A 17,098-nucleotide genomic window follows, 5' to 3' on the forward strand; every position below is an offset into this window, starting at 1 on the left:
TGACACTTACTTCAACCTAGAGTGCATAAAGTAATTCCCAGCAATTAAAGAAAACGACAGAACAACCCGAAGACAAGGAATTCAATGTCAAAGGAGGGGCTTAACTTTTCGATCTATGTTTCAGTCCTTGCTACGGTCATGAGCTCTGAGTAGTGACTGAAAGAAAGATTAGAAAGTACAAGCAGCTGAAATTATTTTCCTCCACGGGGTGGCTGGACTCACACAGCGAGGAGCTACAGAAAGGAGCCAATTTACGTGTTTCAGGATGCCTCCTAGGTGGCTTCCATTGGAGAATTTCCAGACCCAACCAACTGGTAGGAGACTCCAGAACTGACCCCGAACACGCTGGAGAGATGATTTATCTCATCTGGCCTGGAAATGCCGCCCACATCACCCAGGAGGAGCTCAAAGATATTGCCAGGAAGATGGACGTGTGGACTAATTTGCTTAGTCTGCTGCCACTTTGACCCGACTGCAGATAAGCAGCTGAAAATGGATGAATGGACAGACGGACAGGAAATCACTCAACAACCCGAGGACCCACTTTCATACCTAAAAATGATTGTAAATCATTTGTCATCGCTCCCTAAAATTGCTCCAGTTTCAGGCTGGAGCAGAGAATCTGCTGCACACATCCAAACACTCACAGGCAAATGTTTGTGAGTCCAAACAAGCTTACACACACTCACACACACACGCGCAGATCAGGCAGCCAGGTGAGGTGTGTGTTTGTGCTAGAGCCAGACAGCAGCTCTGTGTTTTATTACAGCAGAGAACTTTAACAAACCCAACAAACAGAAACACCTGGTGTGTGATGTGATGCTGCAGTGCACAAACCAAACAGCACAAATGAACAGAGAGAGAGAGAGGTGCAGTGCTGCCTCGTGTTTGTCTTCATATCATTGCAGAATGTTTTTATTATTCTGGATGTAAACTGCTTTTATTGGTGACCTATAAAATATTATTTATGTGAGCCGTGCGAGTCTAGAGCCGATGGCAGCTGCTTGACCACTTAAGGTCTTGCCAAAATATCAGTGGAGCTGTTTGATGGATTGGCATGAAATTTCTGCAGAACGTCTTAATTAACTGTTCTATTTTTTTCACATTTTAAAGCCTGATTGAGCAGCCATACAGTTGTAGTCCACAGCAAGACAGTCCTCAGCAATTAAAAGCATATTAACCATGCATAGGCATAAAAAATAATGGCCAGTGTCTCTCAGAGTCAGTCCCAGAAGTTGTCTAACAACAACAATAATAAAGTACCATAAAGCCAGTGTTCACATTAGTTTCTTAACTCATTGTAACAATCTTTTTTATTTCTGTGTCTAAACCTGTGATAATCAGGAAATCCACCAAAACGAGTTCACTTGTGAGACCAGCCCTATTTTTAATTTCTTCAAACATCAGCGAGTGAAATCAAAAGAAAAGAAGTGACTGAAAAATAAAACCACGAGACGTGAACCAAGGTGTTGAAGGTGAAGAACTTGCAACTGACTCCACCGCCACACTTCAAACCTCCTAATGAGGATTTTGTAGCTTGTTAAAAGAGGCCGTCATGTCCCGGCATTGAGTTTCCAGTTCATCAAGGCACAGATGCCAAAACTTCTGCTTATCTAAAGGGCGTCCAGGCATTGGAATGGGCTATATTTGCAGTCCGTATTATTCCTGTGGCATCAGATAGTGCTATTTGTCCAAGCTGGTCTCTGTGGCTCATGGATGCATAAGCTATCCTTTACCATCTGTACCCTGATGCAACGGTTATCAGCAGGTAATGCGTTAGGACGCTAGCGTCAAAGAACATCTTGTGCATAAGCAGATTACATTATGTATAGCTATTTCACTCCATGCTATTTCTATTATTTTAAGATTTATTTTGAGGAATTTTGTCTTGATTTTGACACAGACAGTGGAGAGGAATAAAGGAAAGATAGCAAGAAGCCAAGTGGAGATCCACTGCTCTCGTTTGCATCGTAACCACCTGCTCATTCACCTGAACCATTGTATTTTCTGAAAGTTCATATTAACACAGTAAAGGTGTGTCTACAAAAGATGACCACATTTACTCAACCTCTGCACTCACAGCCTGGAGATAAATATTTTCGTGCTATTAGGACTGACAGCTGATACAAAGGACAGAGCGGATCCTCACGCTGTTACACTGGTGCACAAACAGTACTGCAGTACAGTTTGTGGTGTAAACAGACACTATTAAAAAAAAAAGCTGCAGCATTTAAGCCTGGTGTGAAGGCCTCGACTCCTCGTTCATCACCTCCCTCATTCCATTCTGGTTTCCATGGAGACTGGACTGATCGGGTGATTAGCCGCGTCAATTAACCTCTGACCAATCACAGAGAGAGGCTGAGAAGCAGCAGCTCATTGTGAACTGCAGGTTCGGTCACAGCAGAATCCAAAAGCTCGAACGGCGAAATACAACAAAACAAAAAACGATCTTCTCGAGTCGATCAAGAAGCGTTCGGTGCCGCGTGACAGGCAAATATCACAGCGTAAAATCACTCTGCTGCAAGGTGAGGTTGAGCTGTTGAGATATTTAAGTAAAAGTATGAGAGGCTAATCAGGAGAATTGTGTTTAAAAGAAGCAAAAATACTGTGAGAGTCATTTTCCGCTGCTGCTGTTCACAGTGGAGTCATTTTAATGACTTTTTACAGGACTGAAGCTCATTATTATTTTCATAATTTCCCAGCTACTTTTTTTCAGTAAAATCACTTTTATAATTCGCAAAATATGAACAAAAGCCTGTTACGCTTGCTCTTGGTAACTGCAGCTCGGAAATAAATGCAGTTTTCTGCCTCGGCGTAATTTTTTCCATAAATGTACGGATACATGAGCCCACTTCACACATGAGCTTGCCAAAGACCTGACTCTCCTGCAGGGTGTGCTGGCCATAATTAACCCTGCTGCACTCCATGTGCCCTCCTGTAAATGTGGGAATCTGAAGTGCCATGTTTCATATCCTCAGACCTGGACACAAACACCCTGCCGGCCTCCTCCTTCTTCCAGTTAGATGACCAGGTCTGAGGTGTCACGTCAGCACTTCAGAGGAGATAAAACTCCTCCTCAGCTCTTGGAACAGCTTCTGTCAAACATTATTCACTTCATAACTGTGAAGATTCACACACGGACACAGTTTTAAAAGCTGAATTTGACCTCAAATGATCCCATACAGCAGTGGTTGTCAATCACTGACATGCAGGTATGTGTCTGTTTCTGTTAGACAACTGAAAAACTGATAAAAGAGATACAGCAGAAGGTCGTAAAATGCCAAAAGGCTAAAGGCCAACATTAATTCATGGGTGTCAGTGAGTCATCAGATCACTATATTATAATCCTGCTTTCATCTCACAAAGAAACTCGCAGCACTCTTATGTAAGTCAGCATCTTAACATGCTATGAATTCTTAACAGGATGACTGTGAGCAACAAGTCGTGCTTCTCGATATCTGGATTTTTTTTTCCAGTAACATGAGTTCGATTTCTTTCAGGTTCGTGTTGAGGAGGAGGCTTGAAGGATGCAGAAAAAAACTCCACAGGGTAATGTACTGAACGTGAAGGATTTGGCTCAATGGACATTCAGGATCTTCATTTTCAAATAACTTTATCTTGAGGTTTAGTCTTCTAAAGCTTACTTAGGGATATGGAAGAATTAAGGAAGGCTCTTACTTCCTGCTAAGGCTCAGCACAAAGTTTTGATCCCTGACAATAAACTTCCAACTTTACTGAAACAAAACTACTTCCAAACCCAGTCCAGCAGTGTCAGTCTGAATCATTACTCTATGCTGTGTTTTCCAGTAACAAAGTACACACTTTGAGTGTGCTTTTTTTTGTCTCTTAATAACAAGATAAGTGTGTGTGTAGAGAACATGTACAGTAACTTGTGCTTCTTACAATGAACACTCCAGAACATTAAACAGGAAGCAAAGCTAAACGTTCATTTTGATGCCCAAAAAAGTTGATTCTGTTCATCTGGAATGTTTTCAGCGGGAGAAACAAGTCGTCACTCATCCAAGGGACTTCTTCACCTACGTCCAGATGAACAGAATGAACTTTTTGGGATTTCCTTACCCGGATGATTGAGCATGCATCAAGTCAATTTTGATGAACACAAATTTGGATGTTAGGGCAAGAACTGCTCTCCAAAAGATGCAAGACGGGAGTTCTGTCTGCAGTAAGGTGGATTTGAAAGTCTGGCTCTATTCTGAAACTTCCAGTACTTACGTGTTCAGACAAGAAAACACGAAAAAGTGAGGAAGGCATGAGCAAGACCAAAAAATAAGACAGAGCAGTCATCAGTGACCAGCGATATGACACTGATTAAGTCAAATGTAGCATGAAACGGAGGAGTTGAGGTGGGCTGCAAAGAGGCTTGCAGCGACAGAAGCAAATCTATGAAGGCTGAACCAGCTTAAATAATGTCCCCTATATGGATAAAATAATGACACTACATTACACTCTGCAATGTAGTGTAATTACTTTATCCAAAAAGTATCAAAGACTGGCACTGACCACAAGAGCCTGGAGAGCAATGATGCAAACTTGCTTGCATCTTAATTGCCTGAGTACGGTGACTGACTGACCAAACTTCTAAAAATAAAAATTGTTTATTGTAATTGTTTATATGTGGAAATGAATTTGTGACATCTACTGTTATTGTAGTTCAATAAAACTACACTATAGGTCGCAATGCACTGATGAGCTAAGTATCAAATTCAGTTTCATGCTGTTCTGTGTTTTTATTGCAGCACCTTTAAAGCATTGCAGCGATTTCTACTGAGAGAAATCATCCAGGAGCCTAACAGCAAAGTGGCAGCAGTTTGGAGGCGTTTCAGCTGTGCTACACCAACAGCTTCTCTTTGTATGTCTGCAATTTTTTGTGCTTAAACACAAACTGTGATTAAGTAAGTCAACAGGACTAAAGAGCTCCAATGACTGCAACCATTTTAGTCTTTGTTTGGTAGGCTAGCGGAGACAAGACAGGGAAAGCTGGAAGAAAGACATTCAGTAAATGGTATCCAAGCAGACTTGGACCCAGGCATTCACATTAGCCTTACCTCATATGGTATGGGTCGCCTATTTAACCAACGGGTTAAATAGGCGACCCATACTGGTGCCACGTTCTTGGAAAACGGTTGTTGTACTTGTGGTAAAATAACATTGCCCTAAACGTCAGTGAAAGATTCCCAGTCTCTTCCACAGAGTGAGGAATTTGGCTTATTGATCAAACACAAGTATTGGATCGGGTATTTCCATAAAGTTAATTACAATGTAACTCAGTGTCAAATTATAGTATTTCTTTGTTTGTTTGTTTGTTTTACTTAGGAGGAGCTGGACAAAGTTGGGGCAGTGGATCCTTGAAAAAAAGTTTCTGTTAACTGGCATAAAACTCAGGTGTAATAATATAGTATTCTTATAAATTAAAAAAGATAAAGAAGAAACAACTGTTTGGGCTGATGCCTTTCAACGAAACAAGCATGAGGAGGTTTTGGTGCTTCTGTTTATTGAGGCTGTGATGTCTACATGACTGGTATTTGACAACTGGCTTGTCTGACAAACGCTATGCAAATTATATAAAGACTAAAACTATTACAAACCTAAGTGAAACTAAACATTTGTTGGAACAGAAAGCACTCAAATGAAACAACCATCCACAAAAACTAAACAGAGGACAAAAGGTTTAAAGTAAATAAAAATTAAAAATGAATAAAAGTAAGGAAATCTTATCCAACCTTCAGCAGGTTTACTGGAGCAAAAACAACACTTTGCTTCTAAAAGCAAGAAACTGACGTGTTAGATACCAGCTCACAGCTCACGTCATTGTCATTTTTCATCATGTAGACACAGATTTGGCCGCTAACGACTCCTCCACCTCCCATCATTCACCTCTGTGGCAAAGAGCAGCGGGGCGGGGCTGAGTGACTGACAGGATGATGAGTGGATGCGGTCAATGTGTGAAGCTTTAATGATCTGTAACAAGCAGACAAAGCAGGTCGTGAGTGGCTACAGAGATCCACAATCATTACTCCTGCTTGAATTTGTGTGTGTGTGTGTGTGTGTGTGTGTGTGTGTGTGTGTGTGTGTGTGTGTGTGTGTGTGTGTGTGTGTGTGTGTGTGTGTGTGTGTGTGTGTGAGTGAAGGAACAGAAAACATCCAACCAAATCTGAGGTGACTCTCTGAATCATTTTTAAAGGAAGGAAGGAAGCCTAACAATTAAGATATTTGAGTTTTTCACCCAGACAGACTCCAGCTGTGAGATAAGATTACAGATGTTTCAGGGGTCAGAGGCCATAAAAGATGGAAAAAATATTACTAAGTTTTCCAGTAATCAACGCTCTGAGTCGGACTCCACAGAAACCAGCTGTCGGTCTGCTAACATGAATGATTTTACACACACACACACTCTTCATAGAGAACAGAATCTACCCACACTGAATCACTGAAAATGTGTGTGTCCTTATCCAGAGAGTGTGTGTGCGTCTGTGATTTTTACACTATGAGTCATTCGAGGCTCCACAATAGACTGTGATGAAGCCTTCTGCATCGTGTCTGTGTGTGAGTGTGTGTGTGTGACCTCCATTGATCAGAGTGAGGTAATCAGATTGATGGCAGTCTTGGCAGCAGCTTAGATTTAATAAACCGCAGGCAGACAGGCAGACAGACGGACAGACATGCAGGCGGGCAGTTCAGATGAGGTCGTGTCGGTCTGACTTGACAGTGTGACATCACAGAGAAAGACTGTCAGATGTTCAGATGTTACGTAAACCTGCAAATGTCGGTGTCATGCCAATGTCTCGTATGGTGCTCGTCTTCCTGAGCTGGAATTTTCTGAAAACCACAAACGATGTCAGTTATAATTCCAGCACAGACCCAGTGTGTTCTAATCACAGAGCATCACGTAATGTTTCCTCTGCCTTTGTTAGACACAAGGCGTCTTCTGGTGTTGGTGCACCAACTGGGAATATTGGCCATGGAGAGATACAACCGTTTTTGGATAGCTCGAAGTGTTAGGTTCACCAGCCAGGAGGCTTTAGTTTGTATTTATTCATGTTTGGTTTTTACCACTAGCTGATTCTTATATTCCCACTTTCTCTTGCTGGTTGTGTTTAGGGCAGTGTTTCTCAAAGTTGATATGCCAACTTAGAGATCCACCACATGAATGAAGGCTGCAAAGGTAAAATGGCGATGGCAGTGTTGTTATTTGAGCCACTGATAGAACAATAAAAGCAATTTGGTTGCTCCTTGTAACATATCTTTGGGGTTGATGGTGTTTTAGGCTGGCTAAAGTCATTTTTGTACTCGTTTACAGTTCATACACCATTACTGAAATGGCACTGCATGTGTATGTGTTAAGAATGCGTAGTCTTTCATGATGGCTATAAGACAAGAAGTGAAATTTGAAGAAAATAGCTCATTTTGTTATGTTTTGTGCTGCTATGTCCTACATTATGAAGGAAAAGCCATTTTGGCCCACTTAAAATGACATCGAGCGCTGCCCCTGGACCACCTCATGTGTTTCCTCATTTGTTGAGCTGTCTGCAGACATGACGACCAACATTCTGATATGTGATGTTCTTTATAACCAGGGAACCGTTTGCTATAACATTTGCCCTGTTGAGATTTAATTTCAGCTTCTCCTCCAGTCTTCATCAGCTCTGTGGGTGCAGAGTTTTTTGAACCCCAGAGATCCAAATGGTGCTGCCATCTATCACATTTTCACAAGGCAATGTGACTTCATGTCTGTCTCCGACAGCTGAATGCTGCACAGTCGCTACTAGAAAGTTACTGTCGGCTGCTCCTTACCAAAAGGAGTTGCCACAGTTGGTAGCTCTTAGGATGCTTTCACTGACCCCACCCCAATAGGAATTTAAGTCTCTGGGTGGAATTGTACCAGCGCCAAAGCCGAAAGATCATGGTTTGGGTTATAACACACCCTGTAATCCTTCACACTGAAAAACTGCAGGTTGACTGCACCATCTTACTACTACCATAACCAACAGCATACCAGCTGCTATACAACAGCATTATTTTACACCCCCAGAATGAGAACGGTCTGACTGCTGACCCACAGCGTTCACTGCGAGAATTCTGCAGTTTTAGTTTTAAATCAAATTTCAGCTCATTTAAGTTCTTTTTTGTTTTGTTTTTTAGTTCTGGTATTAGTTATAGTTTTTATTATATAATGGGTGGATTTAAGAACTGCTCAATGATATAGCGATGCAACAATCCCTGCTAATTATTACTAAGTGACAGACTAATTAAATACCAGGATTTCACTTGCAACAGCTACAACTACAATTACCTGCACAGCAGTTCACTTACTTAAATTAGTGGAAGTGAGGCCCATACACCAATAAGCTACAGCAGCGGTCCCCGACCTTTTTTGCGCCGCGGACCGGTTTATGCCCGACAATATTTTCACGGACCGGCCTTTAAGGTGTCGCGGATAAATACAACAAAATAAAACTAGTACCGGTACCGAAAAAAGAAGATTTATTCATAACACACGTGAAAAGACCCAGGGAAACCGAGTAAATGATAAAAACGATAACAAAATAACGCTGAAAACCGATAAAAACCCTGAAAACCATACATTTCACACCTGAGCCTCAACTCTCGTGGCCCGGTACCAAACGACTCACGGACCAGTACCGGTCCGAGGCCCGGGGGTTGGGGACCGCTGAGCTACAGCATCCACGCCCCTAAATTAAGCCTAAACACACATGAATGAATTCAGGTGTTTCAGCTGTTAAGAATAGGGAACTAGGAGGAGCTCCAAGCTGTTTTTGTCTATTTCTGCTTTAAAGTTGGACATTTAGATGTCAGGAAGACTGACAAACTGTTAGAGGAAGCCTCAAGTGGCCATTAGAGGAATTGCAGTTTTTGGTACTTCAACACAGGAAGTTTCCCCTTGGTTGTCATAACTACCAAAAATTAGTTTGTGACAGTATTATGCTTTGTTTCTTAAATGACTGGGCTCTTTCGTGTCTGGGTAACCAGTATAGCTTTGGTTTGTTAGGTGAAATGTTCCAAACTTTCTCATGTTGCAAACTATCGTTTAAAAGTTGTTGCAAACTATCGTTTAAAACTTCTTTTGACTGCTCCCTTATTCACGAGGGGATCCCACAGCAGATGGACCCACATATTTGATTTGGCAGATTTTTACCGAAACAACCCTCCCAGGCATTTTTGTCTCCTCCAAGACTTGAACCCGAGATCTCTCATGTGTTAGATGAATGTGTAAACCACTACATTGTAAATTGTAGTTTGCGAAAATTCCTCCAACTTCCCCACCTTACTGCTGTAAATCTGCATTCAACCACTGATTTGCAAGTCAGTTGCGTAGTAGAAGCTTAGCCTGATGTTCAAAGTGACATCCTCATCCCGGCTGTAAAGAAACTGAGCTGAACTTTCCCGAATGCTGCAAATTGAAACACAACAGCTCGTTGAGCACGGAGAGCAGCAGCAGGAATTATTTTATCTGTGATGTGAAGAGACCCACAGGTGTGAATGGAGAATTTATCTGTGACCAGCAGTCTGCTATGACTGGTCAAGTGTAAGCTGAACCTGTGTTTAATATCCTCTGTCACACACAGGTGGTGCTGGGCTGCGGAGATGAGGCAGGTTTATTTTCCTCTGCAGTTATGAACGATCGCCGGGCTCTGGCCTGTCTCTGACTCAGACTCTGCAGAGAGCCGACAGAAAATAAAGGAGTTTTTCTTTCATTACTTCTCAACTGAGTTCACCTGGTGTCTTTGTTTACACAGCAAAACAGCCAGGAGAGAAATCTCCTACGGTTCATGCAGAGCCACAACACCCGGTTTGACAGGAAGATTATATTTCGTCAGGTCTCTTCTCATTCTTCATCGCAGCAGAGAAGAAGACCGTTTACGCAAAACCACATGCTGAGATCAACGACAAGCGTGATCCTAAACCTTTTCACAGAAAATTTCCCATCTGTCCGGGTTGGAGCACGAGTTTGACATCACTGAACTAAAGTCCACTTCATTCCCTCCGACAACAGCGATACGACAAACAACAGAGACGTGGTCAAAGATCAAAGCTCGCTCAGCCAAGAACACTGTGATCACCCAGTAATGATGACAAAAGGTGAAAATACAGACATCTATAAATGTCTAAATACAGACATAGACATACTGTCTTAGGATGAAAAAGTAAATAAAGTTTTGGGCCTTTCACCCTACACAACCTCAGGCTCTAAATTAGCAGGTAGGACAGCAACAAGTTTTAGAAAACTATCGACTTTCAGCATCTGCAACAACACTTAAAGCTTCAAACACAAATTCAAAAAAATTTGAATTCAAAGGCTACAAAATCATCTAAAAACGAAGACATTTTTCACAAAAATCTAATGACGCATAATTCATAAGTAGGTGGAGTTTCCCTGACATGAGACATAAACAGTTGTACCATCACAAACTGTCTTGAATAGTGTGCCGACTTGCTGTTGGTGGGTTTTATAACCTAAATCAACTTAAGGTCGGTTAGTGGAGAAAAACCACTTGATGCAGTGGACCTTCTACAGGAACGGATGCTAACGCAGCAAATGATTCACTTAAAAGTACAATATAGACTTTAACCAACACCTGAGCTAGAATATTTCATTACTTTGCAGAGCGCATTCACATGAAATTCATAAAATCTTTCGTCATGTATAGAAGCATCTGAGAGTCTCTCTTTTTTAATACACGTTTAGGGAATAAAGCCGCTGGAAACTGGACAAAAGTCCTCACGCCTGATCGAGACAACAGTCTCGACACTTTGCTATCCCTGCAAAACTATGAACTTCTGCTTTAAATGGAACCAAACAAACACAAGGAATAAAGTATATTTTATATATAAAGGATATCTATGCAAACACTCATCCTACGCTAAGACGGCCTGCCTTTGACCTCTAAAGTTCTCTTTTATATTCACTGGTGAACACCTCAGACAGTTTAAAGAAATCCTGCATTAAATCGGAACTCATTCATGGAAAAGCTTGAATGTTGTCCCTGATTTCTGACTATACTGTACGTCCAGACAGCGGCCCACCTCTCCAGTTTCAAGGGTCAAGTGTACCTGAAGCCAGGGTCTAAATCCATTTCCAGTGAGAATGATTTAACCCCCAAAATGATTCCCCAGTAGTTACAACACTGAGCAGTGCTTTTTAAGGCGCTGCTGCAGGAAAGATTTCTAGTTTCTTTAGCTTTTCACCCCCAACTATAAGATCTGTATAAGAATAAAGAAAACTACAGAAGAAGAACAAACAAACATAATCATAAATAAATAAATGAGATTCCATTTTGCTAGCGCATGGTTTTTGTAGAATATTATATTTATCTAATTGAGTAAAGGCTTTAATGTTTCTTTACTTTCTTCACTTCGCATCCTTTCCTCATCACTGACTTGCTCTCCTGTTCCTTTGTCACCTGCTCATTTCCTCATTGAATTCGCCTGTCACACCTTATTTGAGGGCAGCACTCACTTTTTTCACCTTCACACCATCGACGGTTCCAATTTAGCAGTCAGTGTACATCTTTCTCACATTTCTCATCGTGGCTGAAATTAACTTTAAGTCAGATAATAAACCTTTGTTCACTGGATAATAATCTAATAGCTTATTAATTAAGTGCATTCTGATCGGATGCTCATGACGGCAACAAAACCTTCTTATGAACTTCCTAATTAACAACCTGCCTTTGTACCCTGGACTGGGGGTATTTATTTGCACCCTCAGGGTTGGTTCCCTACAGAGGCCGGTGTTGAACCTCTGGTAAGAACTCTGCACGTTAATGTGACGGCACAGAAACGGACCCTTTAAAAAAGGAAAAATTGGGCTCAGGGGCTTTTACAGGTTTATTTTTTATTATTCATTCGTACATGTGGAAATGACATTTGTGAGGCACTTTTCTAGCCTTGCTCACCTCACAACTCTTTATCTTTTAAACATCTTTGGCCAATTTAGAATCACAAAGACCTCCAGAAGATTCAAAGTCCAGGACCTTCTTGTGTGCAAACCTCTGCTGCTGATATGCAAGACGAAAAAGAAGGAAGCTTGTAATATATATTGATTTTAATGAAACAATAAAGTTAATATTTTATATCATAATATTTATTTTTTCTATTTTTACCAAACAGCTGCACAAATATTATTGCTTGAGAACTTCTATGTGCATTTTGAGGACCTTAAGAAGAAACACATGGTTACTTTGGGGCCCAGTAATTGGTCCTTGGGGAAACATAAACGTGTACTGTACCTGTCGGGAATGCACTGATTGTGTTAGTGCCTTTAACAGCAATTTTATTCACCCAGTTTTTTTGGAAAACTTTCAGCTGCACACCGGTTCTTTGTTATTTGTAGTTTGTAGCAGATGATAATCAGGAAGCACAGGAGGTTTTATACCAATGAAAACTGGGTTTGCTGTCCAGATTTGATGTGTCAGCAGGCTATAATTTGCTTTATCTTCCTGTGGATTTGACCCTTGTGTGGAAATGCACTGAAGGAACCTTAATTCTGGGAAAGTTCCTGAAACTTTAGGTGAAGAAAAAAAGAGTTAATATCTGAGTAAAGACACGAGTCATAAATGTTAAAGATGCCCTGATTTTGCTTCAGAGCTTCCAATCCCCCCAAAATTTCCCCCTGCAGGGAAATCAGGTGGTTCTTATTCAAGAGTTTCAGTGATGTAATTTCCCATGGCTGTACTAACCCTTTTTTAAAATTAAGCAACTTTAATTTGCGCACTGGGTTCGACATAAATATGTACAATAAGCTCAGCATAGGCGCCTGCACAGCTAGCAGACTGAAGATAAGCCAGGGCAGATTTTCCTATATAATCCACTGATGGTTGGGTTGGATGATGAAGTCTAAAAGTAATCCAGGTTTCATGTGAAGCTGTCGCATAATCTAAATTAGTCAATTTTAGCATGTATTTTATGTTATTGTATGACGTTTTTTGCATTCTTGCCTGCTGTTAAAAGTTAACAATGAAAATGCAGCATTAAGTTACTTTAAGTGTTAAAAATGTAACTACTTTTTTATTTTTACTGTAGAAGTCAATAATCTCTTAAGGATTTAAGCAATTTACCTTAATTTTATGGAGATTCTTCCCATGCAGGGAAAAGCAGATTGTTCAAACATGTCAAATTGAAAATAGAGATGTTAAAGGTTCCAAAAGGTCAACGCAGACTTCACTTCAGCTCTGCATAAATCATTACAGGAAAATTACTTGGTAACCCAGTAGGAATAAACAGCATTACATACAGTGGTCTCAGCCCAGATTATCATATCCTACAGAGGTATCCTATACACTCACCATACAGAACAATACAGGCTTCATGGCACCCAGTAGGAACATTACATAAATATTACAGGGATGTTACGGAGCCCCGGGTCTGCTCACTCACACCTCTAAGCAATAAAAGTGAAATCATAAACGAGCACGATAATGAGCATAAACATAATCAAAGAGGTGGCATAAGGTCACCACAGACTGAGCAGCTCAAACAGCTCACTGTGGCGCTGCGATGGGAATATCACAGGACAGGAATATTAAAGTCAGTACAACGCGTGACAAAAGGCACAGTGAGGCAAAGCGCCACGGCACCATAGAAACAACGCACAACATGACAAACATGTGCAAAATATCATGGGAACAACAGAAGCATGACTGACTCACTACAGGGAGATTACAGAGGTGCCACAGTCAGACAATGTTCCCGCGAAGGCGCGCAGAAAGCGGCACAGACACACTCCACAGCCTCGCGCTCTTACGGGAATAATAAGAGGACTGTCAACACAACTGAGCTGTGAAACAACGCGAGCGTGACACTATAGGAAAATTACAGCAGTGTGCTCAACGTAACCGGAGCCGCAGAAAGAGCGAGAATGAGAGAAACCTCAGAGAAGGAAAACATACTGAAATGGCGAAGATGGAGACTCCTCTATCTCTTCTTCCTCCTCTCCTCTTCCTCTCAGGTCTGAAAGTCTGCAGCCTTCTTCCCTCGCTCTCACTCTCTCTCTTTCTCTCTAAAGGTCTCTCTACCACTGTCTCTCTCTTTTGTCGCTGTGATATCTGGCCATGCCTTCACAGGAGGGGGAGGAGGGGGTGGAAGAGGAGGAGGGCGAGGAGGAGAAGGGGGGGCCAGACAGACAGAGAGGAGGGAGAAGAGGATGATGATGTTGATGAAGATGGTGGAGGGAGAATCAGACACTGCAGCAGAGAGCGAAGAAGACGGCGCCTTTACCTCTCTCTCTCCCTCTCTCTCTCTCTCTCTCACCTTCTTCCTGATCCTCTTTTCTTTATTTCTCGAGGACGCGCACGCAAGCCCAGCGACGCTCCCGATGGTGTGTGCACGCGCGCGTGCAGGCTCCAAGGATAGCGATGCATTCACCACCACCGCGCCACCTCCTCATCCCTCCTTCTCACTCGCTTTTTTTCTGAATTAATTTCAAGCCTGTAGACTCTGAGAGCGTGTGTGTGTGCTTGTGTGTTGTTTTTGCACCCTGCAGACACACACACACACAGACAAAAGTCTCTCCATAGGCGTTGAAATGTGTCAGTGTGTAATTCCCTTTGTTCAGCTCTGTGTGAACAAAGAGGTTAGACTCTCTTCATTAGTAGTAGCTGGAGTAGGCCACTACTCACACTGCAGTTTTATTTTGAGAGTAAAATGTTCATTAACACAACTTTTGGGGTGTCAGATTGTGAAAGTGTCCTTTTCTCCTTCTCCAGGTTTTATTTGGCACAGATGTGTTGCAGCTTTTCCAGAGGATTTGCGCTCAGACTGTCCAGTGGAACTGCTTCCCTGGTGCATCAAAGAGGCAAAAAGACAAGCATGCTTGACAAGTGTCATTTTAGAGGATGGCTGCTAAAATAAATGACCTATAACTCATCTAAAGTAGATGCTGTGGGGTGGAGGCTCTTTGTTTTGCCTCTACTTGCCTTGCAAGACTCTGTGGTTGTTGCCAGTGATGGGAATAATGGCGATACAAGTAACGGCGTTACTAACGGCCAGTGTTGGGAAGGTTACTTTTAAAATGTATTCCGTTACAAAATACAGAATACATGCCCCAAAATGTATTCTGTAACGTATTCCGTTACGTTACTCAATGAGAGTAACGTATTCTGAATACTTTGGATTACTTAATATATTATCGTGCTTTTTACAACAACGTGAATGTACTATTGCTGTGTGATTTATTACTATTACTGAAGGTCCGCGACTCCGAACTGTAGTAAAGGGACCTCTGACTAATACGGTGGGGTCCCTGTCGGCTCGTAGCCGAAAAATAGCTAAATACGTAACGGCGGTACATGTATTCCGTTACTCCCCAACACTGCTAACGACATTACTTTTTTCAGTAACGAGTAATCTAACTAATTACTATTTCTATCGTTACAACGCCGTTACCGGTGCAGTCGCGTTACTATTTTTCAACAAACAGACGGTTGAAGCTGTGTTCAGCTTACCTTATATCAGTTGCACGGCAGTAGCTGTAAGTAATCTGGGCGCTACAGCTTTAAGCAGCTGCGCGCGCTCCCGTGGAAGGCAATCACTTTCTGCCCGACGATCACTTTTTGGCACAACACCTGGAGCTAAGGGGCAAAACAATCGCATGAGTGCTGCTGTTTGACTGAGGAAGCATAAAGTAGTCGTGGTAAGCCAATCACATGACCACATCAAGATGACAAAGCAACAAGGTGATATACACCAGTTTTTTAAATTGTGTTGATAGGCCACGTAAAACCAGAGTCATGATAAACAATATATAAGCGGCGTTTTTTCCTTAATAGTTTCTTCATGTTTAACGTCCAAGGACAGCGCTAGCAAGCACTCCATGCTTATGACCAAAAAACCCAAAACAAAACAAAAAAACAGCCTTTTGATCTTGGTGGAAAAATGCACCATGCCAACCGATCAAAAACTATATGGCAACATGACATTTGGTTGTTTAGGAAGAGGGGGAAGTTTTAGGAGTGACGGTGAGAGAGAGAGAGAGAAAGACAGCAGAAACACAGAGAGCGAGTTTTGAGATGTGAGAGATTTGTGACATTTAACGTGTTTGTAGTTTGTAGTTAATGTGTTGTCTTGTGTAGTTAGTGTGTAGTGTTGTGGATAGTTTTGTGTTGTGTGTCAGAACAATGAGGTGACTGCTGTCTTCAGGTAAAGAACAGGAGTGATACACCTGCTGCTGTCAGACCTGCAGGTATCAGGCTGTGATGTTCTCCTTTATAGTGGACAGAAATATTTGAAGTGGCACAAATAATTTGTGTGGCATCTTATTGACTGCAGAACAGCTGATTGTTATGTAAACAGTTTGAAATTATTATTTTAAAAAAGGGGTAAAAGGTAAATGGCTGCAAATAACTTTGTTGTTTGCAAAACTTCTGCATATGATTTTAAAACAATGACAATTTATATTTGCATTTAAAGTTATGAAATGTGATTCAATAAACATGTTTGTGGTTGTTACAGTACAAAATATAACTTTTTCTACTCTGATTTTGTTTGTTGTCTGATTTTAGATCAATTGTGTTAATACAGTATGTCAAAATGAAAACATAACTGTAAATTCAGACACGCAAGGTTGTGTTGAAAAGAATGATACCAAACAAGGCAAATTAAATAGTTTTTAAAGGTGAAATGTAGAGGAAACATCAAAAGTAGTGAAAAATATGCAATTATACCCTGGACCACAGAGGGTTGTTTTTTTTAAAGTAACGCAATAGTTGCTTTTCAAGTAATTAATTACTTTTAGAATATTGTAACTCAGTTACTAACTCAGTTACTTTTTTGAAGAAGTAACTAGTAACTGTAATTAATTACTTTTTCAAAGTAACTTGCCCAACACTGGTTGTTGCATGTGCTTAATTCCTTAGTCGCCAATTATCCACACCTGATAACTGGGTTGGCTTGGGAGGAGCACCTCTTTTTACAGCTGTTGCTCATCATGGTTCTCCTGAAGACGTCTAGTGATGTACATTTTTTTAAGACTCTCTCTATATATACATTTATAATTGAGAAGAGTATAAATGCATTTATGTAAGCACCAAGTTGGGCAGGCTTGCATTAAAACTTGTATATG

At 41.3% G+C, this 17,098-nt stretch overlaps 1 protein-coding gene across 1 annotated transcript in view; it reads right to left on the reverse strand.

Moving 5' to 3' along the window:
* myt1la (myelin transcription factor 1-like, a) overlaps positions 1–14,103 on the reverse strand; it is a 93,362-nt gene extending 79,259 nt beyond the window's left edge. The window contains exon 1 of the mRNA XM_085381652.1: positions 13,929–14,103. The gene's annotated coding sequence lies outside the window, so the exon portion shown is untranslated. The remainder of the gene's footprint in view (positions 1–13,928) is intronic.
* Positions 14,104–17,098: the final 2,995 nt, after the last annotated feature.

The sequence above is a fragment of the Rhamphochromis longiceps genome, linkage group LG15 (assembly GCF_057381845.1).
Source record: "Rhamphochromis longiceps isolate RC_006_pf linkage group LG15, R_longiceps_female_GT1.1, whole genome shotgun sequence".
NCBI classification, from domain to species: Eukaryota; Metazoa; Chordata; class Actinopteri; order Cichliformes; family Cichlidae; genus Rhamphochromis; species Rhamphochromis longiceps.